Below are 23,832 nucleotides of genomic sequence, written 5' to 3'. Positions count from 1 at the left end.
TGTCGGCACGTCATGCTGGAAAATTACGCCGCAGCGACAGAGGGACGCTGACCATTAAAGTAACCTCTGCGCATGCATAAGATGTAATACCCTTCCATACCATCGGCGGCGGTAGTCACTATTTCTCATTGTTAGAAAAATCCAACCGGAAAGCTGTTGGTCGGGGGCGGATTATAAAAATGTAAACCTTGGACCTTCCGGTTACTGGACAATACACCTCTGAGCCACAGCGGCCCATTAGTGTTTAATCGGTGGGCCACTGTTTCAGTTGATGGGGGGAGGACATAACCAGGCAGTTAGAGGGGTAGGACAATTTTCTTGAATGCAGCACGGCAGGCCGCATGGCACACCTGCTGCTAATCAGGTAGCAATTATAAACATTGATGCATGTGAGAGCGTAGTCTGGGGTGGCGTCACGATTGAAAGGTGTAAGTACCGTTCCCTACCTACATTTTCAATCGCACTGGAGAAATTGTGGCTTGCTGTTTACCTAGTGCTCTTTGCAGCTCCAGCGGTTGAGAGCTGTGGGACTTGATGCTGCCCTTGTGCGAGCTGCGCTCTTGTGCAAGTTTGTCTCATTTATCTGCATAATGAAACCCTGCTGTAGGTGAGCTTATGTTGGATTTCATCAACAGCTGGCCACTGTTGTGCTTAAGCTCTCAATTTGGCTCTTAATTTGTTTTTCAATATGTCCACCCTTTCTGGTGCTTGATGTAGTTTAGCAGTTTGAATTTAAAAGATGTGAAACAAAGCAATACAATAGAGGCAGTGAATTCCACTGAAAACAAGCATGACAGCACTTTAGACGCCTGGCATCTTGGCATTAGAATTGTGGAATTTATTTGATTTTACTCATTAACAGTTGTTTATTTGCAATTAACCTTTTGATTTGTGGTGATTTGTTTAAATTTGTTTTATTTTCCTAATTCCACATTTATGACAAATGGGTACCAGAGGCGTCAAATGTATTCATGTTCATTACTCAAGTAGAATAGATATTGCAATTTAAAAAGACTTCAGAAGAAGTTGAAGTATCAACTCCAGCTTTTTGCTTTTGTGATTTAAGGTCTTTTTTGTGATTAGGTTTACGACAAATTTCCACGCCCCAAAAGGCTTATGTTATTTTTTCGGTCTCAGTGGTCTACGTCACGCGAGGAAGGCATGCTTGGTAATATTGCTCGCTTCGTCAGTTCTGTTGTCTAAAACGGTGACCGATCGCCACCAAAATGCAAATGCACATTACTACTCTTCTCTACTTCAAACTGTCAAAGTATAAAAGTGTTCTGCACAATAGTTTGTATTTGTTTGGAGCCAATCAGAGTGACCAAATGTCACGACTGGCGACGGAGATTCAACATATGTAAACGCCCCCAAGATGCTTACAGACGGGTTACGACACTACGAAGGTGGCCACTACACCCAAACAGACGGCGCACTCAGACGCCACCACGCTTCACGACCTCAAACGTCGGTTTGGTCTATCAGGGCCTTAAAACCTATGGTCGTCTTTGGAGTCACCCTTGAAACCTGACATTTTCGCCACCAACAAAGTAATTAATATCTCAGCCCCTGTAGCAGATTCCAAAAGAATTTGAGAGCTTAAACATGTGGCTTTCACACAGGCCCGAGTTTATTACCGTATTTTCCGGGCCATAAGACGCATCGTTATATAAGCCGCACCCACTCTATTTATAGAATATTTGGGAAAAAAAACCTTAAATAAGCCGCACCTATCTATGTTGAAAACATTTATATTTACTGCATTTACAGAACGATTATGAACTGTAAATGTACATTTATGTAGGATTCTTTCCTAACAGTGTCTTTTAACACTGCAGCAACGTTGCTGATTAAAACAGAAGAGAACCTAGAGAAAATAAACAGTTACTTATCTTCATTTCACTGCCGACTGCCGCTCCAGTTTGTCAGCTAATGTTCACCAGAATCCACCATCTATTGTTCTACTACATTCTACATGCACCTGTCTTGTTTTATGTGAATAAAGTCAGCCAATCTAACACACGACGTGCAAAATCAACAATAGCATTTCACATTGAAACAACAGAACAGATGTAACATCAGCCAATCGCATTCATGTAAACTTCATGGACCTCTAGGAAAACATAGAATCAAAGCATTACAGCACCTAATGCAATAACCTAGTCTATGGCGCCCTCGCCTGTTCAACTCCTCCACCTACAGTCACATCCAGTTAACGGGAAATTTATTGTATTGAAGTGTACTGTCATTCCGGTTAGGGCGCCCCAAGCGGTGGAAGAAAAATCCACAGAATAGCCGCACCAGACTATAAGCCGCATGGCTCAAAATCTAGGAAAAAATGTGTGGTTTATAGTCCGGAAAATACGGTAATCTTTACTGTGTCAATCAAAGACGCAAGTGAAGCACTATTTTAATTATTATTATTATTTATATCAACTATTTTTTTTAAATTGAGTGGTAATTACCATGCTGTATTCTCTTACAAAGACGTTGAAATTGTCATTGTCTACAAACATATACCTTAACCATATATCACGTTTGGATGGTTTCACGACTTTAAAGTCCGCAAGCGTGTCGTCTATATCACTGCCGTGACTTAGATCAAAACTCCCGCGATCGGCCATGCGGCCATTACTCCTCGAAAAAATTCCGGATGTCCTCCGTCAACTCATGATACCGTCACATGTATGTTCTGATGCATTTCATTGACTAAGGGGCAGAGAATTGGATTAAAAAAAGAAAATGACGTATACGTTCTCCCAGCTTTAAAGGGATAAACATGCTACAGCGCTCCCAGCTTTGGTGGTAAAAACGCGGTTATGCGCTCCCGTCCTTAACAGGTTAATCAGAATGCTAAGTTTCAACTAGTGGGCCTACTTAGAACATATTCTTGAAAAAAATGTTTGGGTCGACTTCCTCTTTAAAATGTAAGGCGCTGAAGTACAAAGTAGGCTGAAAAATAAATACTCCACTAAAGTATTGTAGTATCTGTTCCTTGTTTTGTGCATGTGCTGGCTGGGCCTATGGGTAGTGAGTGACGTCATAGCGAGGGGACAAGGAGTTTAGGAGGGAAGTTGAGAGTGAGAACGTGGGGGATGATTGAGCGCATGGGCGTGAGTTGTGGCCACCAGCAGCTCTTGTGTGAATGTGTTCTGTTTTTCCGTGACGATCCGTGATTAAAAACGACGATCAGACTGCATCAGCGACTGTGTGCATCTTTGACCACTTCGAGGGGCATTACATTTGGTGTCAGAAGTTTCGGATTCACTCGTCACACGCTCGGCTTTGAGGATGTTCGGCGATCCCCTTATTCGCCGAAAGGTGAAAGAAGAAGCCGTGCCGTGCGTGATTGATATGCCTGAGTCAATTTGCACCGAGTGTGGCCGCCATAACGCTGCTGTTCCGCGCTAAGATGAGCGTGAGCCCGCCAAAACGGGGTTACGCTATGACGGAGCGACAGCTGCCGCCGCGGACGAGAATGTGAACGTGCATGGCGGTGGTCTGGGCCTCGCATGGCCCGCTATGAAGGCACTTAAATTCTCCGGAAAGGGAAGTTGGGAGGCTTATAGAGCACAGTTCGAGTTGGTGGCTGATGCCGCGGATTGGCCGAAGAAGACGAAAGCGGTGCAGTTGGCGCTTTCGCTGACGGAGGATGCCACATCCTGTCGGCTGCTGCTGAGCCCCGAAGAGAGACTCGATTACAGCGCGCTGGTGGGTGCTTTGCAGAGGCGCTTTGGGGAGTTTAATTTGAGAGACTCCCTGCGCTGTGAGTTCAAGCACCGTGATCGACATCCGGGGGAGCCGCTCCGTTATCTCGCGCATGAGATCGAGAGCCTGGGTCGGCGCGCGTATGCTGGAATGCCAAATGAGATACAAAATGAACTGATACGTGATCAATTCATCCAAGCCCTCAGACCAGATGAGCTGCGGCTGCATGTCCAGCTTGCTCACCCAGCAGCCCTGGGAGACGCGGTTGCTCTCGCCACGGAGAGGGAGATTGCAGCCAAGGGGGCGCTGCAGACACCAAACTGTCCCGTTTTGGCAACGTCGTTCCCGAAAGGGGAGGAGCGCAGACCGGCATGGGTGGAGGAGCTGGTGTGTGCCATTAATACTCACTCAGCACAGCATGAGGATGGAAGTGGCCGGCGTGCACGCCCTGTTGTCTGCTGGGGGTGTAGACAGCCAGGTCGCCTTCTGCGGCGCTGCCCAAAGATGCTAAATCAGCAGGGAAACGAAAAAGGGTCCGTGTAGCCCGGATGACGCGGACCCCTCCAGTCGTTAACCGGGAGGTGCAACCTGCATGTGCTGGCGCTATGAGCAGGGACCCCCATGTCCAGGATGAGACCGTTGTAACGGTGGGATGGACAGACGTGGGGGACCCCAGTCATGTTCGCGTGCAGATTGGGGACACTTCTTGTACAGCCCTGGTGAACACTGGGTCCTCAGCCACGATTGTGAGGCCTGACGTCGTTCCAGTGGGAACCGTATTAGAATCGACCTTTACAAAACCCCATGAGAGGCAGAGGGACATTTATGTTTGTTTTGGGGGGTTTGTCGACGACTCACTCAGCTTGGGTGGCGGACGTGAGTGACCCATGTATTCTGGGTCGGGAGTTTTTGAAAGCTGCAAAAGTTGTGATGGATTTGGGAGCTGGGGTGCTCAACCTGCCGAATGGTCAGCGTTTGGGGCTAGTTCCGGCGTCTCAACGGGGTACTTCGGGGGTAATCATCAACACTGCTGACCCTGCAGCAGGCAAGCTGCAGGTGGGGATGATGCTACCCAGCCCGACCAAGGTAGCTGCAGCACCAGCTCCTAGGCAGTCGACGGTAGATCGGGTAGAGTTCGCGCGCCCCGTGACGGACGACCCTTGGGGGGGTGCAGTGACGGCCAGCCCAGCTATGCCAGGGAATGTAACCCCGGGTCGCCTAGCAGAGAACTGGGCAGAGGCGATACGGTTCATCTGGGAAAAGAACTGTGATGGCTTGGATGTCAAGCAGCGGGAGCAGCTGTGGCAGGTGCTGTGGGACTTTGAGAGCATTTTTGCCCTCAGTGAGAGTGAGGTGGGCCTCACTCACTTGGTTGAGCACCACATCGACACCGGGGACGCGCGACCAGTTAAGGTGCGGCCCCGACGCCTGCCTTTGGCCCAGCAGGAGGCTGCGGATCAGGAGGTCCGTGCCATGCTCGAGGCGGGAATTATAGAGCCGTCCGACAGCCCGTGGGCGTCTGGCGTGGTCATGGTTCCCAGAAAGAAAAGTACCAGACCACGGTTCTGTGTGGACTACAGGCCGCTCAATAAAGTGACAAGGAAGGACTGCTACCCGCTCCCGCGGATAGATGAGACGTTGGATCTGGTTTCTGGGTCTGCGTGGTTCTCATTGCTCGACCTGCGCAGTGGCTACTGGCAGGTCCCCCTCACCGCCGAGTCCAGACCTAAGACAGCGTTCTGCACCCCCAGACGACACTGGCAGTTTAAAGTAATGAGTTTTGGACTCTGCAATGCACCAGGAACGTTCGAGCGCTTGATGGACACAGTGCTCTCGAACATTCCGCGGCAAGAATGCTTGGTGTATTTGGACGATGTCCTCGTCCACGGTGAGTCCTTCCAGACTGTGTTGGAGTCTCCAAGGCTGGTGCTGGGTAGAATTGCTGCGGCTGGACTGAAACTGCACCCAGAAAAGTGCCACTTTATGCGGCGAGAGGTGGAGTTCCTGGGTCACCGAGTGAATGGAGACGGCATCAGCACACTGGAGGAGAAGGTCAGCGCCATCAAAGACTGGCCAGCCCCAAAAGATCAGAAGCAGCTTAAGAGTTTTTTGGGGCTTTCCTCATATTACAGACGGTTCGTGAGAGGTTTTTCTTGCCTCGGGGCGCCCTTGTTCCGGCTTCTTCAGGACAACCAACCCTTTTTGTGGACGCCGGACTGTCAGGAGGCATTTTCCAGCCTGAAAAATGCCCTCATCAATGCTCCTGTTCTCACTCCACCTGATCCAGCCTTGTCTTTTGTGCTGGATACGGACGCTAGCAATGTCGGCATGGGGGCCGTGTTGTCACAGGTGGGGCCGGAAGGTGAACGAGTGGTGGCCTACTTCAGCCGCATTTTCGATAAGAGTGAACGACGATACTGTGTCACCAGACGTGAACTGCTGGCAGTTGTTTTGGCTGCGCGTCATTTCAAGTACTACCTATGTGGCGTTCCGTTCACCATCAGGACGGATCATGCTGCGCTGCAGTGGTTGATGTCGTTCAGGGAACCAGAAGGCCAAGTGGCACGGTGGCTGGAGGAGCTGCAGGCGTTCCACTTTACTGTGGTACATCGGGCTGGAGCTCAGCACGTCAATGCTGATGCCCTTTCCCGGCGTCCATGTGCTGTTGGCGGCTGCGGCTACTGCGACCGGCGGGATGCCAGGGAGTTGGAGCTGTGTGGGGAGGCGACTGCCGCTGGACCATCGTGCTGCATCCTGGAGGCTGTGGACATTGCAGAGTGGGCTGTCAAGCAGGAAGAGGATCGTGATCTCAACCCTGTGCGACAGTGGGTCCAGAGTGGCAGGAGGCCACCCTGGGAAGGAGTGATGGGACTCTCTGTTGGCGCCAAAGGCCTTTGGATCCAGCAACCGGAGAGGAGAGGTGGCAGGTGGTGGTGCCCAGGGCTCTTAGAGAGTCGGTACTGAGAGCATGCCACGGGGGCACGGGTACCGGACACTTTGGCAGCACAAAGACACTCAGACGGCTTCGACAAGGGTTTTACTGGGGCCAGCATCGACGGGATGTGGAGGACTTTTGCCGGCGGTGTGACAAGTGTGCGGCCTACAAGGGCCCTCAAGACCAATCGCATGCACCGCTTCAGCAACAGAGAGTTGGGGCGCCCATGGAGCGGGTTGCTGTGGACATTATGGGTCCTTTTCCCGTGACGGACAGAGGGAACCGTTACGTGCTGTGTGTGATGGACTATTTCACAAAGTGGCCCGAGGCATACGCACTGCCAGATCAGGAGGCAGAGACGGTGGCGGATGCACTGTTGGAGGGCATGTTCTGCCGGTTTGGGACTGAAGATATACTCCACAGTGATCAAGGCAGAAATTTTGAGTCCAAGGTTTTTGCTGCCCTTTGTGAACGCTTGAACATGCAGAAGACGCGAACCACCCCTTTGCATCCGCAGAGTGATGGTTTAGTTGAACGTTTTAACCGCACCATGCAGCAGCAGCTTGCCATCCTCACCTCCGAGCGCCAACATGATTGGGTCCAGCATATTCCAATGGTGTTGATGGCGTATCGTTCGGCTGTCCAAAGTTCCACAAGCTGTACTCCTGCTCTGCTGATGCTTGGCCGGGAGATCCGGACACCAGCGGAGATGGCGTTTGGCAGACCACCAGGCAGCCCCGAGGATCGGCCGGGGTTGGAATATGCCCGGAGACTGCAGGATCGTTTGGAGGCAGCGCATGTCTTCGCCCGGGACCAGCTAGAGAAAGCTGGTGCACGTCAGAAGCGGAACTATGACGTACGCAGCAAGGGGCGGAACTTCCAGGTCGACGAGCTGGTTTGGGTGTATACACCAAAAAGAAAGAAGGGACGCTGCCCTAAGTTAGACAGTCATTGGGACGGGCCGTGTAGGGTCCTTGAGCGGGTGGGGGAGGTAGTGTATCGGGTGGCAGTTCCCCCCAGGGGCCGGGTTGCCCTACATCGGGACAGGTTGGCTCCGTACCGGGGCAGTGGTGTTCCGATATTTGAGGCCGGGTCTGTTTCACCTGCCATTTCAGGACGAGTGGTGGATTCAGGTTCCCCAGATTCCACTCATGTTGTCCCTGTTCCTCCGGTTGGAGACAGAAATGGCACGGGTCCAGGCCGACCCAAGAGACAGAGGCGTAGGCCGCAGCGCCTAGAGGATTTTTTTTTGTTGACCCCCTCGGGGGCGAGGGTTTCATAAAGGGGAGGGCAGTGTTATATCTGTTCCTTGTTTTGTGCATGTGCTGGCTGGGCCTATGGGTAGTGAGTGACGTCATAGCGAGGGGACAAGGAGTTTAGGAGGGAAGTTGAGAGTGAGAACGTGGGGGATGATTGAGCGCATGGGCGTGAGTTGTGGCCACCAGCAGCTCTTGTGTGAATGTGTTCTGTTTTTCCGTGACGATCCGTGATTAAAAACGACGATCAGACTGCATCAGCGACTGTGTGCATCTTTGACCACTTCGAGGGGCATTACAGTATAGATACAAAATTTCTACTTAAGGAAACACTATTTTTACTTAGTTACTTGACACCTCTGAACAGTAGTACAATGGGCAATATGGTAGAGTGAAATGATGCTAATGGATGTTATGAGGTATACATGGAATGTAATATGTGGGTACAGCCAAGGTCAGGCCGTAAAAAACAAAACAATGTTAAAGAAATGCATGGCATAATGTGCACATCACTCTGATTACTGTGATTTTACAAAACCACAAAGAGACCAGAGTAAGTGGGTAACATTCAGAAAGTAGGAATCATTTTGAGACCTCGTCATTAAATCAAAGCGTCAACATTTCTACATAAACCTGCATTGGTACACAATGAAAAATCACCTAGTGGCAGAATGTCATTTGCACCTTGATCAGATGTGGTCTTCCTGAAAGGGCTGCGTTATTTCCTCTTATGCACAAGCGCACACTGTCATGCCAAGTGGCATTGAACCAATTTCTTAGTGTTCCATAAAGCTCCCACTAAAGGGTGATCATCTTTGTTTGACAGGACATCAAGGTTTTTTGCCTTGCTAAATATGCATCATTTACTTCACAGGTACTCAAATGTAAAATCTACTTCGTCAATAAAACCTGCTCAACACATTCAGTAAATTGTCAGTGGTGGTGTATCACTACAGTTGTAGGCCTGGCATTAAAGCACATTTCCCTTGAGGGGTCCTAATTATTATAGTATTTAATACTAATTATTTAAGTGCATGAAATATGAATCTCATAATCTGATGTACACTCTGACTATCGACTGATTAAGATAAGATAAGATAAGATAAGAATGCCTTTATTGATCCCACAGTGGGGAAATTTTCGTTGTTACAGTAGCAAAGATATAGGTCACACAGGGGCGGCGGCATAATGTGGCCATTAATGTATAACATTGACGGCAAACATTTAGAATCAAACGTATGTAGATATACGCAGTAACATGTGTATATACACATGTGTATACACACCAACCTACATCTACATAAAAAATATGAGGAACACTCATTTCGGCCTGTACATAGTACAGAGGAAAAAATACTCTAAGTGACAGTGCTGCAGTGCTGTAGTGAAATGTAAGGAACAGCATTGGATAAAAATAAAACTAGACTAACAGTAGTGGGGAATGTTGAGTATTGCACGGTATTACAGTAGTGGGGAATATTGGGTATTGCACGATACGAGCTCAGGTGCAGGACTGCACAATTGCACTAATGACCGCCAGTTTGTAGAGACTACACAATGTTCTTGTTAAAGAGTCTGACAGCAGCAGGCAAGAAGGAACGGCGGAATCTCTCCTTTGCACAGCGAGGGTGTAACAGTCTGTCACTGAAGGTGCTATGGAGTGCTGTTAGGGTGCCCTGGAGGGGGTGGTCCGGGTTGCCCAGCATTGATGACAGCTTGGCCAACATCCTCCTGTCCCCCACCGAGTCCACAGAGTCCAGGGAGCAGCCCAGGACAGAGCCGGCCCTCTTGACCAGTTTGTCCAGCCGCTTCTTGTCCCGGGCCGAGACGCCGCCTGCCCAGGTGACCACTCCCTGGAAGATGACCGATGCAACCACCGAGTCATAAAAGTTCCTGAGGAGTGTCCCCTGAACCCCAAAAGACCTCAGTCTCCTGAGTAGGAAGAGTCTGCTCTGACTCTTCCTATAGAGGGCGTCTGTGTTGTCGCACCAGTCCAGTTTATTGTTCAGATGAACACCCAGGTACTTGTAAGTTGAGACTCTCTCAACATCTGTTCCCCGGATATTCACTGGTGCAGGTGAAGAGTGCTGGCGCCTACCGAAATCCACCACCATTTCTTTGGATTTCCCCGCATTGATCAGGAGGCGGTTCTGCTGGCACCAATCCACAAAACCCTGAGTAAGTTCTCTGTACTCCCGATCATCTCCGCCTGTGATGAGGCCGACAATCGCAGAGTCGTCAGAGAACTTCTGCAGGTGACAGGTAGGGGTGTTGTAGTTGAAGTCCGAGGTGTAGAGGGTGAACAGGAAGGGAGCCAAGACAGTTCCCTGTGGGGCCCCCGTGCTGCAGAGGAGCACGTCAGACACACAGTCCTGTGTTCTCACATACTGTGGCCGGTTTGTGAGGTAGTCCTGGATCCATGTGGTGAGGTGGTGCGCCACCCCCGCCCGCTCCAGCTTGTCTCCCAGTAGGGTGGGCTGGATGGTGTTGAAAGCACTGGAGAAATCAAAGAACATGATCCTCACAGTGCTCCCCGCCTTCTCCAGGTGGGAGAGTGAAGTGTGGAGGAGGTAGATGATGGCATCATCCACACTGATGCCAGGCTGGTATGCGAACTGGAGTGGGTCCATTGAGGAGCTCACCAGGGGGCGCAGGTGGACAAGGACCAGTCTCTCCAGGGTCTTCATCAGGTGAGACGTCAGCGCCACCGGTCTGAAGCTGTTGAGCTCCTTCGGGTGGGGGGTCTTTGGCACCGGGACCAGGCAGGATGTTTTCCATAGCTGGGGGACCCTGCCCAGCTTCAGGCTCAGGTTGAACATGTGCTGGACAATTCCACACAGCTGGTCTGCGCAGGATTTGAGGAGCTGGGGGCTGATGCCATCTGGACCCGCTGCCTTCCTCGCCTTCATCTTCTTCAGCTGGTTCCTCACCTGAGATGTTGTGAAGGCCAAGGCTGGACAGGAAGGAGTGGTGGCTATCTGGTGTAGCTGGGAGCTGGAGTCTGTGGAGAAAAGAGGGGAGGGGGTGACACGCCCAGCAGGAGGAGTAGGTGGAGACTGCAGCAGGAGAGACTGAGTGGAGGCAGGCATCTGATCGAACCTATTGAAAAAGAGATTCAGCTCATTTGCCCACTGCAGGTCCCCCTCAGTCCGGGTCTTGGGTTGTCCGTGGCCTGAGATGGTCTTCAGGCCCCTCCAGACTCCCCTGGCGTTATTCTGCAGCAGCTGCTCCTCCATCCTCTTCCTGTAGGACCTTTTCCCCTCTCTGATCCTCCTCCTCAGCTGGCGCTGCACAGTCCTCCGCTCCTCTATGTTGCCTGACGCAAAAGCCCTCCTCTTCTCCTTCAGGAGAGCTTTTATGTCTGGTGTGATCCAGGGTTTGTTGTTGGAGAAACACCTTACTGTCCTGGTGGGTATGGTGTTCTCCATGCAGAAATTTATATAGTCTGTAACAGTGTCCGTTAGACTACTAATGTCTTCCCCATGAGCATCGCTGAATACTTCCCACACAGTTGTGCTGAAGCAGTCCTTTAAGGCCTCCTCGGCCTCTCCAGACCATCTCTGAACCGTGCGGGTCACAGCTGGCTGCCTGCGGACCAGAGGTTTGTACACAGACTGGAGAGCCACCAGGTTGTGATCAGCTTTGCCCAGCGGGGGGAGGGGCAGTGATGTGTATGCCTCCTTGGTGTTGGCATAGAAAAGGTCCAGTGTTTTATTGTCTCTGGTGTGGCAGGTGACATACTGTGTGCACGATGAGCAAGGTCAGGGCCACATTTGATCACGCAAGGGTATTGAATATTATAAACATGTTTTTTAATGCCTATGTTCATGTAAAGAATGTAAAACAATACTTTTGATTTAGTATGTTTAATCTCACTTGGGCAACCTTCCTGATATTTGCAGCTTTATTGGCAGTTCATCTCTGTGCTTCTCTCTAATTCTGTCAGTTAGATTACTTACTCCACTACACTGACCTATGCTGCGACATTGCTTTTTATTGCACTCTGATAATTATTTTCATGTCCCCAGTCACGACTTCAAGATTGTGCGTACTTGGGAAACTTGGCAGGAAGTTTGGTCAGCGACTTGAGTATCTCCATTGGAACCTCTGAAGTTGAACAAAATCTGTCCCTGGCTAGTCAATTTCAACCTCCTGTTTCAAAAGTAATTGCCCAATAGTAAATCACATGAGACATAATTTGGTGACTCTGATGGTATATTGCACTCCCTTCCGCTTATGACCTGAGAAGAAGCCACTGCCCGTCTTGTGAAACAAGATCAGCGGAACGTTTGCGTTTCCCCAGCCAAATTGGAAAAAAAATTCTTGTTGACTCAGGCTGCAAGATTGTATGAACTGTACATAATGTGAAGTAAAACGGAGAGGATCATATGATTGGTATGATGTCTCCAGCTGACCCTATTTTAGAGTAGCAAGGTATGAATGTGGGTGATCCTGTCAGAAAACACAGGCCCGTATTCCACTTGACACGTCCATTTACTGTGGTCTGAAACAACACAGACAAAGAATAACCTAGCAACATCATCCAATGCATATCCATTAACTAACAATATGCCTAAACATAAGGTCCCTGATAGTGTAGTGGTACACACGCCTGAGTTGTGTGCGGGCAGCGTGGGATCGATTCCCGCTCAGTGACAGTGTCTATGTGTGCCCTGCGACTGGCTGGCGACCAGTTCGGGGTGTAGTCTGCCTTCGCCCATTGATGGCTGGGATAGGCTCCAGCAACTCCCCGCGACCCTATATAGGATAAGCGGTTTGGAAGATGACATGACATGACATGCCTAAACATTACAATTCACTGTATTAAGCAATTAAATAGCCATACAATACACATTCACACGATTCATCACTAGAATAGTTAGCATACTAGCTGAAATAACTAACGAGTGTTCAACGTGACATCACTCACGAGAACAGATCTATGCTATTATGCACAGCAGTTACCTGACATGAACTTAAATGATTAAACTCACCTTTTAATATTTACACACAACAAACGTGGTGAAACACGGGCAATCTGTAACTACTGAGTTTGCTGGCACAAACAAACTACAAGTTGAAAAAGAAGTCACTCGCCATCAACACTTAGCGCTCGAGGAGTGTGCAATGCCTGCTCACAGTGTGGGACAGCTCAGCACTATGTCGAAACTCAAAGAATTTATCAAATGCCAACAATTACTAATAGTAAAACAACGTGAGCTTTCTAACATGAAGTATTTCTTAATACTCCGAATAACATTTCACCAAAATCCGATTCTGAAAGCCACGAAACAGTGACGTGAAGTCTTCAGTCAGCACGTAGACAACCGAAGGACGATCCTCACAAAAGTAGCAGCAATGTTCGATATTTTATTTTATAATTAGCAAGTGCAACAGTCAGGGGGTGGCAAACATAGATGGAAAGAAATGTATTACAGAAATAGTGTAACGAAATGGGTTATCTGTGTTGTGGCCGAATTTGTGTTTTGCCGGGTTGTTTCCGAGGTTAGTGAATGCATCGCGCAGCTCGCTGGATGGGAGGGGATGAAAGCAAGAGGAGCGGAGGAGGAGAGCCGTTGCACCTTTTTGACTGAACGGTTGCCGTACTGTATTGGCGTCGGCTGCGGCCCACAGTAGCCGGTTGGAATAATAAAAACGTGATAATTAAACTACGTGTGTTCTTGGAAGACGCTACAATATATTTTAAAGCGTGACGCCATCGGCAGGCGCGAAGGACCCGATCACTTCTGCTACCCACACCGGCTTGCTGCGGTCTGTGGGCCGGATCTAATAAAGCAATATCATCCCAGGGGACATAGAAAACCTCACGGACCGGATGTGGCCCGCGGGCCTTGACTTTGACAAATGTGGTATATTGGGACACTCACCAGATTCACTCACCATTCATCAGTTCCCACTCAGTGATTGCATGAATTTGGCTGTGAATGGTCATCTTTTTATTGTTTAATTAGAGGAGTCTCAGAGCACAAAAAAGCCCCGGACATAATAGTGTTTAATGCAGAGAACTAGCGCAAAATATGCCTGGTAATTTGATCGATCCTGTAGACATGATTATGAAACGAGCTATATAAATAAAATTGTATTGTATAAGTACAGTGTACTATGCTTGTAGGCTGGAGTACTATTTTTTTTTTTTTTATGAAGGTGTGTGTTGTATATGCATATATATTGCTTAGTTGTATGCTTAATAATATAAATCTAGAAATGGTATGAAATGTCACTGTTTCATATATACCAGATTATAGTTTGTTAATATTTCATTCTTTAGCAGTGTCTGTCCCAATAAGGAGTATTCTCAACAGTGCATCAGGTTATTCAGTGAGCCATTTCCAATCCATACTTGTGATCATATAACACTTGTCTAACCAACTATTTTAATTTTTTTGTAGATTCTACATTCTGAGCAAATCAGCCCAGCTCCAGCATTATCATCAATATACTTGTTCAAATAATCGTCCTCGTCCTTTCAAAGCGCTTCTGTCACGAAAGATGAAGTGGCGAGGTGGACCCAAACGCTGGACTATGAGACTGGAGACGCATGGCTGGACGTGACTGGAGACGCAGGGCTGGATGTGACTGGAGACGCAGGGCTCGACGTGACTGTAAAGGCCCTGATACACCAAAACGCCTACAGTGACAGACGCTTACCCCCTGTGGCGTCCGGCCGGCTGTCGGCACGTCACGCTGGTCAAACACACCGCAACGACAGACAGCGACGCTGACCATGAAAGTACCTTGTGCGCATGCATAAAATGTAATACCCTTCCATACCATCGGCGGCGGTAGTCAGTATTTCTCATTGTTAGAAAAATCGAACCAGAAAGCTGTTGGCCGGGGGCGGATTATAAAAACGTAAACAATGCATTCGGCAATATTATTCGCTCACAATGAACTCCCACACGAAGTAAACCATCACGTTCTTGACACGGTATTGTGAAATACTTACATTGCCAGAAAAAAAGCATCAGTGTGTGCACCGGATTAAAAAAAAAAAAAAAAAATCATGCAAGATATTACTCCAAAAGATGACAGTAATGTTGCAGATTTTTTTCTGATGATCGTGGGAGCTCTGAATTAAGTAATGGCAGTGATATAGACCAGTGGTCCCCAACCTTTTTTTGTCATGTACCGCAGTATCGGCCGATGCCGATGCCAATGCTGCACCGATACTTTGTCATTTGAAAAATCAAAATATAAGAGCTATTTTTCTTGTAATTCTAAAGAATTGCATACCCACTTGAATGTAAAACTATTCATATTTAAATAATCACTTGTGAAGTATCTGTTGTAATAGGGCTGCTTGATTATAAACAAAAATATTAATCACAATTATTTTGATAATTGAAATCACGATTATTCATATGATTCTTTTTTGCTACAAAACAAGAACAGGTTTAAACATGTAAAAAATATTAAGACAAAATTCTTTGAAACACTTTAGTAATTTAAGTGCGTTTTGGACCTAACAATATTTATTAAATGAATTATTTGAAAAAATGTATAAAAGTGCAAATTTATAAATTAAAGTATGGTTTCCTTGTATGAACGAACAGAGCATTGGAGTTAACTTGCAATGCAATTATAAATTGCCAAAGTAGTGAACTACTTGGAGTAAAATGCCAATTTTGACAGAATAACAGATATGCTATTCATCTATACATTTAGACCTTTGTCTGGAGCCTTTTTTGTTTTGTTTTCAAAGTAATATTTAAGTAATTTGTTTCTGATAAATGACAAATTTTATATGCTGATTGGGTCAAACTAATTTAAATGTTGACTGTGACATGCTAGTAATCTATACAATACTTCTAACTTAAGTAACTTAAGTCACAATAATAATGTTTAGCACGGTTTCTATTTTTGTGCTTGTAAAAGTAGTGTATATTTGCATAAGATGTTATTTAAAATAAATCCCTCGTGCCGATTGCGAAGTGGAGTCTGTGCCCTAAACAATTGGAAGGCTTGTCCGGGCAATAGATTCTGTTATCTTTTTGTGTCTCTCCGTTGTTGATGGGTGGGGGTTGCTGCATACAGTGTTTCAACGTTGCGCACGACACCAAATCTGACTCTGTGATTTCTTGCTTTGGTATATTATAACATCATCGTAAACTAAACGATGGTTGAACAGATTTGTCGCGTTGCCGGTGGGTGCAGAAACAACTGGCATTTTATACGTCTTTGCTCACCCAAAACGTAACCAAATAAGCGATTTCGAAGTCGTTCCTGAGGCGGTTCGTGTGCCATTTTTAGGTCTGTTACTCTGTTAAAACGTTGAGTAGGAGCGTGTGCAGTATGACTTGCCGGGTGCGGGGTACGGGCTGGATGGCTGGCTAGCTTGTTAGCTAGCATGGAGAGGGCAGCGCAGCGAAGTAACTCGTGAGGGCATGCCTCAAAACAACTCAAAATTAATATTCATCGTTTTTTTACGATTATGCCAATTTTGTAATCGTGGAGTGTAATAATCGAAAATGTAATTGAATCTCGATTAATTGCACAGCCCTATGTTGTAACATATACACACACAGAATACCTGTGTTGAATAAACAGCCTATTTCCATAGCTCTTCGTGCTGGTGAGATTGCGACATGGGCTAGATAATAACATGCATGTGCATTGGATAAGGCTCTTCTATTTCCCTCCTGTGTGCGGCTCTCAATATGCGCGCTGCATTTAAAGAATGATACCAGTATCAATAACTAGCATCGGCGCTTCATTTGTTAGTACTCGCCAATGCCGATACCAGCATTTTAATGCGGTATGGGGATATTGCCGATAACAGTATCGTTATCGGAACAACACAAATTATAACGCAATACTATTGCGTTTTATTGTATAACTTTTGCATTATAATGCAATAAAATCTTAAAACGTATTGCATCATCATTCATGTCAGCACAGCACACTATGACCCGGAAGTGGTCTTTCATTCTCCTCATTATCCTCATTTGCTAGCTTGTGCATTTAATATTAGCGTTACGAGACGGAGATGCTAGCTTGTGCATTTAATATTAACATTACAAGACAGAGACAACTTGGCTTCCGGGGGAGGGGGGGTGCCGGGGTGTTGCCGCGGCCTGGTGGTTTGGGACCCCTGGTGTAATCCATGGTATTACACAGAGCTGAGGATTCCGTCCCAGGGATGGGATGCCATCCCATTTTGTGGAAGGACGGACTAAGCAAGGATGGAGGTAGGTGTTCGTCCATCCCTCTAATCGTCCCTAACCGGGTCAAGTGCCGGCTGACATGGGTTGGGTTGTGTTCTTTTAAAAAGCAAGACTGCCTTGCAACACTGGAGTTCTGTTTTTCATGTGCGTTCCCTCCCTGCATTATTGTTCTCGCAGACATAGTCTGCCCTCTAGTGGACACCCATTTCACTGACAAGCGAAAAAAAACACTGAAAGCTATGACCCGGAAGTGGAAGACGTTCGTTCTCCTCCTAAAAGAACATTGCCTTATTTTGTAATAATTATTTTTATTGCGAAATAACGCAATAAGTGAAAACGTGTAACAAAACTCAATAATATTGTGTCATTACGCAATCTTAAATATTCTCGTCATTTCCCCTGGCTTGCTCCGCATCATCATCATCACATCGGACGGTGGTTGCTGGCAGCTAAAAATCTGTCTTAACAGTTGTAAACAATTCAATCCACTCACGATCCCCCTGGCTTGCTCCTGTCGGCATCATCTTCATCACGACGGTCTTGTGTTGCAGCTAAATGCTATCTTGGTTAAACAGTTGTAACCAATTCTATCCACTCACAATACTCCCAGCCAGTAAGTGGATGTGAATAGGAAATTAGCCAGGTAATGAGCTTGAAATAATGTCATGCACGGATGCTTTTTTTTGGGGGTGGCGACGTAATGTAAGGACGGAAGTGCTTCAAAAGGACGAGGACAGACGGGGTCGGAGGACGATAATTTTTATGAATAAGGACGTGCCCAGGTTGCGGGCGGAGTACGGACCGTCAAAAAAGGGCAAAGTACCCCGCTCTGGTATTACATGTGTTGAACCACTACAGGGCAGACAATGCCAGTGACTACAATGTTACTGCAGGGAACGCACATATGAAGGAAAATAAAACAAAATAAATAAAACTCCAGTGTTGTGCGGGCAGTTAATAATGGCGGCTCTGTGCTGTCGCAGAAGAGAACATTGGTCTTTCCTGCTTATGTGGCATTCTGCCTCCAGATCTCCATTATCTGTACAGCATTGCTATTGTCAGGGCTGCACAAAAGGCATGTGGTTGGACCTCGAAGCAAACAAACAAGCGGAGCAAGTTTCCAGATTTTATTAAACAATAAGAGCATGCGAGCTTCAACTATAACAGAACGCGACGTGATAAAAGGTCAACGTGGAAACAAAACTAACTGAGGGCGGTGGATGGAGAGCCACAGGAGACTAACACCAGAGCTAAGGAAGAAAACCAAAAACAACTCAAAACCACTACACAAGGCAGAGGGACAAGAAGAGAACAGAACAAAGTAGTACCGGAACTTACAAATAAACAAAAGACAGCTAATAGCTAACAAGATGAAATATCTCTGCACCATTTTTTAATTTTTTTTTTTTAATTTATTTTGATCATGCATAAAAGTACAGTATGATGCAGTGACGTGGAAAATACCAGTAAAATGAAGACCACCACAAAAATAAAGAGAATAAAAAAACTGAGCAAAACAGAATTACAAATAACCAATACAACATAGGTGATAGCAATCCTCTCCACCTCCATCCATTAGTTCCTCCAGCAGCCCACTAAGTGAGGTGCGAGGTAAGCAGTCTGTCCTCTAGTGGGGCCAACCTCCTCCTAACAGCCCTCACGGCCTCCATTTGGCGCACCCCAACGTCCTTCAAGGTCTTCCTGTCCTCCCCTCCTGAGCTGCAGCTTCTCACTCTTATGTCAGTTCTGCCGCCTTTGCCATTTAGAGTCCATTTCACTGGTTTGTTGCACTTGATTGAACATTCAAAATGATTGTATGCCTTGGCTCCAAATCGCCCTGAAAAATAGCCTTCCAGTTTTTACACTCTGTATAAGATTAACTATTCATTTTACGAACGATGAGGAAATCGGTGTATTTTGTACATTATTATTGAATTTTAATTCTAATGCATGTTAAGCTATTACATTCACATCCCATTAAACACCATGAAAGAGATTTAAATTTTGCTCTTTATCTTTTCGTATTGGGTTTGCTCTTCCATTAAAATGTAATTCAGTTATGTTTGGTCCTTTAGAAATATGAAACTGCAATGCTTTTATACATGTTTCCCCACTGACAAATCACTGGCAACATCTTTAGAATTACATGCAGGTGTAAAAAGTCAAATACATGTGAAGGTGAAAATGTTACTGCTGTTTCAGAATAATTTTTCAACCTTCATTTTACATCGAGTGTATAGTCTCTAAAATGAATGCATTTCCAACATATCTTTCCAACTCTACTGGTACTCTTTAGTATGGCAATTCATGGAGCTCTATCACCACCCAGAGTTTTGTTGCTGACTCGCATCTGAATTTCATGTTGCAATTACAGTAGTTTAATATTCTTTTATCATGAATTTATCATCTGGGGGGCACTTGGCCTCCTACCAGAGATAAATCTGTGAATCATTAAGGTATCAACATGAGAGTTGGAGCAGCCGCAGGTGAAAAAGATGATTTTACAATGGAATTGATGAGATTCACAGTGTGGGCACGTCTCCGCAGCAGATTGCTATTCAACAACGACAGCCAGCCTTTATTTGATGTCATGTACTTTTAATTCCTGGTCAGGGGCGGATTCAGACAGCAACTGTGGGATTAGTTGAAAGACTCCTCAAAGAGAGAGGCCATTGCATTTGATGATGCCATGATCGTACTCTCTGCATGTAACCAGAAAAGATGGCAGCTTCATGCCATCCTTTGCATTTAGGACAAAAACACAATAACAAATTCAATGTATTCAATTAGATATCATGTTCAGAGGTCAATGCCGTTCAACAGTGAAATGCTCAGACAGGTTGAGAGGTATGAAATGATTTTCTTTGGCCTTTGAAGCAGCAATAAAAACCAAAAGAAATTAAATCACTATTGTGAATAAGAAGTAGTCTGGGTCAAGTGTGAGGTGAGGACTGTGCATCAGCGCTCCCATTTCAAATTTTCAGCATGCTGGTGGGCTGCCATAATTTATTTTTATTCTCTCTCTCAGCCTGCTGCCTTCAACAGGATATGCTATATGGATGGATATAACAATTGATTAATTGATTGCTAATTATTCGGTATATTGCGTGATTCTTGAAATATCACATCTTGGAGGCCAAATGGAGTGAAGTATTTCTTTGGTTTCAACTTGTTTTGTAGCATCAAAAAAAACTACATGATATGGCCCGTGGGACGTTAGAGCGACATATACACTGAAATAAAAAAAAGAAGTTAATCGATTTCACAATTCACAAGAAAGTTTGACTATTATTTGGAAAAATAAGACATAGAAAGTAACAATTAGATGTCTCAAATGTTACGCAATGTGTGGCATGTGTAGAAATATTCTTCAATTTCAAGATGGCAGCAGGTGCTGCACATTGTGTCCCAGCTTCTTCTACAAGACTAAAGCCTGAAGTCTACAGGACTGCGGACGGCAAAATAATTGTAGATTTTAAACATCCTTGTAGTAAAATCCAAGACTATAAGCCGGGATGAAATCGTTTACACGTTTGAATTTGAGTTTATTGAAGCATCGAAGAAAGTGTTGAGTTGAGCCCGACAACGCAGCCGTAATATATCACATAAAGGAGTGCAAAAGGACACTAATAACATCAAGACTTGTCTGAAAATTCTCAATGAATGTGGGGGAAATGTCTTGCGATCCGTATCCCACTATTTGGATGATTTGCCCCCGTGACTTTCTCAAGCATGGATGTGAGTCGCCTGCTCAAGAGAATGGAGCATATACAAGCGGATGTTTGCGCTATGCAGAGCGCGCTACTCGGATCTCCATGTCATCACGGCAAATGTGAGCTGCCGGGATGAAAGTCTGGAGGGTTCTGCGAAGGTGGCACGGGGTGACAACCTGGCTCTTGAGTAGTAGACCAGTGAGTAGTGCTGAAGGCCCCCTGTGGCGACGGAGGAATCGGCTTTACCTGGAAAGCGGCGGCTGCTGGATCCAAGGAGGTGACGCAGATCGCCGGTGGCGCTGTTCCTTGTCTCAGCAAGAGAGAAGAAGTCGGTGCCCTCACAGGCGGCGGAAATAGGAAATAATAATGGAGAAAGTTCTGATCTCCGTGGATCTCCTAATTGGGCGGCCGTCGTCAAAAGGGGAAAGCAACAGTGGTGAAGTTTAGATGAACAGTACGCACAGGTTACAGGTGGCCTACAACGACGCCTTGTGGGTGCTCTTGAGAAGGCCTCAATGGACTAGTGCGACTGAGATGGTTGTCTCTGCACAAGTGAACACTTTGCAAGCTGCACGACGAACGCTAATGTACAGTTTTATTTTTAGGCTGGTAAGGTCTCAAAATGAAATCTTGGTTTCACACACAAACATTGGGTTAAGTGCAATACGCTGCCAGTCAAACATGTGGAAACACTGGTATGCCTGTCTTTTTAATGTGTGACTGTTTATTTTTTTATGTCTGTTTTGATTTGAAGTGGACCTTGAGTCTGGAGTAAAAAAATGAATTGAATTTAATGTCGGACAAATTTTTGTGCAGATAATGGTCTATAAATTTTTTGTCTTCAATGTACATTCATGCATTTGGTGGCTAAACAAACACTGTAGTCCTGTTTTGGGAAATGTTTCACAACAAATCTCGAAATACCAAAATACCTGATACTTGGGACATTTTGATATAATGCTTGATGAAAGGAAAGTTGGTAAAAAAAGATAATTTTTTCCCTCAAACAATGTCATTTAAAAGAATTAATACTCCAATTGACTTAAACTTAGTTTATGGATTATTAAGGGTCCTTTATTTTCCTTGTACAATTATTCACTCTTTTTCAACAAACGGCGGTCATCCTTCCAGTCTTTTTATTGGCTTTTTCCAGTCTCTTGTCACACACTGTGTGTAGACTCCTGTCAGTCATGTCTATACTTTATACCCAATCAAATCTGTTCTGACAGTTCAGTCTTTTATCAGGATTTCCATCAAGGGTTTAGATTCTCCTGTAATTCCGTCTCAGAGAGGATATGGGTACTAAAGTGTTGATTGGAGAGGACTTGGAAGTTGGCTCTAGAAAAAAAATACTGTGGGACTGACTAGTGAAAGGCCAGCACATTATTTTAGGTGTACATCAAACTTGATTGACAATCATGTTAATATGGTTCTTTCCATTAGATCTAGTAGCCTAATAAACAGCTTCTACTCTTCAAGCAACATTTGTGACAGGGGGTATTTTAGCATTCATTGAAGAGCATTTTTGGGTCTTTAGCCACTGAGTTTGGATGAGGGGGCGCTCCATGCCAATTTATCCCAGAATTGTTTGATGAAATTGAGGTCAGGCCTTTGTGTTGGCCGCTCAAGTTTTTTCAAATCAAACACTGTATAAGAACATATTGACTTAGTTTATAACCATGTGGTCAGTGATTACGCAAAGCATAAAGTCTTACTATTATTAATTGTGCAGAAGTACTGTATTTTCATAATTGTTATTAAGTTGTCGGCTGGCAGCTCAATGACAGCAGCACCCTCATTCAGTTTTTGTGAATTGTATTACCAATTAAATAACTGGTTGTTGTTTGGTGGTTATATGGCATGGTGGTGTGTGTATGTGTGTGTGTGTGTCTGCTCGGGAGCAATTAGTTTTTATGCCCAAGGTCAAGGTGGAGGAGAACTTTATTATCGCTGATGGGCAATTTGTTTTCCAGCCGGTGGTATCACACAGCCATTAAACAAAGTAAAACAACAACAAATGAAATAGAAATCAAAACACAATAAACAGTCTCCGAGAAGCAATAAATACTGGTTATATGGCATACAACTGTGACTGCGCATTATTTAGTCAAGCAGTTGACCCATTGAATTCCTTAACCTATTAGTCATGGAATGTCTGGCCAGAAGGCGACATTCAAACTTGAAAGGTTGTCATTTAAAGATGTGGCATGACCATAAAAAGTAATTTCAGATGAGTGTGTGTGTTTACGTGTGTGTAAATATGTGTGTGTGTGTGTGTGTGTGTGTGTATGTATATATATATATATATATATATATATATATATATATATATATATATATATATATATATATATATATATATATATATATATATATATATACACACACACACACACACACACACAGTGATCCCTCACTACTTCGCGCTTCAACTTTTGCGCCCTCGGTGCATCGGGGATTTTTCAGAAGCATTCATAACAAATTTAAAATAAAACAACACAGCCATATCCTTACCTATATTGCAGAAAGACGCATTGTTTCAAAGATATGAGTTGACTCCGAGCCTTTGTACATACCCGCAGGCACTCATAAAAGGCAGTTCCCAGCGCGAGATCGACCAACGAGAGCACAAGTGGATTTACGTTTTCCACACACTTTATTGTGCATGATCTGACTGGGTGCGCATCATCGCAGCCTCTCGCTTAGTCTTGTCCACTATTCAAATGTGCCGTTGATTTAGTCAGAGTCAAGCCGGATACTTTCTCATCCGTATTTGTAATGATGTGTTTGCTCTAATAAAGTTTTGTAAAACTCGGATAGTACAGTACAGCTGTGTTTATAAGTCGTGAGCGCTTAGGTTGTCTTAAAACAGCTTACCTTAACTCCAATCCCACGTTGCATTTTATCCAAAGGACTTTATTGATGTTATTGTGCAAAGATAAAGTTAATGCATGATCCCTAGCCGGCGGCCATGCTTCTTCTTCGTTTTTGAAATGAAGTAGGAGGAGAAGAAGAAAAAGCAGGCAAAGAAGAAG

The 23,832-nt window shown here is 45.5% G+C and overlaps 1 long non-coding RNA gene across 1 annotated transcript; it reads right to left on the bottom strand.

Moving 5' to 3' along the window:
- Nucleotides 1–18,196: 18,196 nt before the first annotated feature.
- On the bottom strand, nt 18,197–23,789 carry LOC147137851 (uncharacterized). Its single transcript, XR_015089420.1, has 2 exons — nt 23,675–23,789; nt 18,197–21,193 (listed from the first exon to the last, which is right to left on the bottom strand). It is a non-coding gene; the product is annotated as an uncharacterized LOC147137851 (long non-coding RNA).
- Nucleotides 23,790–23,832: the final 43 nt, after the last annotated feature.

The sequence above is a fragment of the Filicampus tigris genome, chromosome 13 (genome assembly GCF_054856515.1).
Source record: "Filicampus tigris isolate MCC_2025a chromosome 13, RoL_Ftig_1.0, whole genome shotgun sequence".
In the NCBI taxonomy this organism is placed as follows: domain Eukaryota; kingdom Metazoa; phylum Chordata; class Actinopteri; order Syngnathiformes; family Syngnathidae; genus Filicampus; species Filicampus tigris.
The sequence above is the reverse complement of the archived record's forward strand: the minus strand, read 5'-3'. Positions and strand labels throughout refer to the sequence as shown.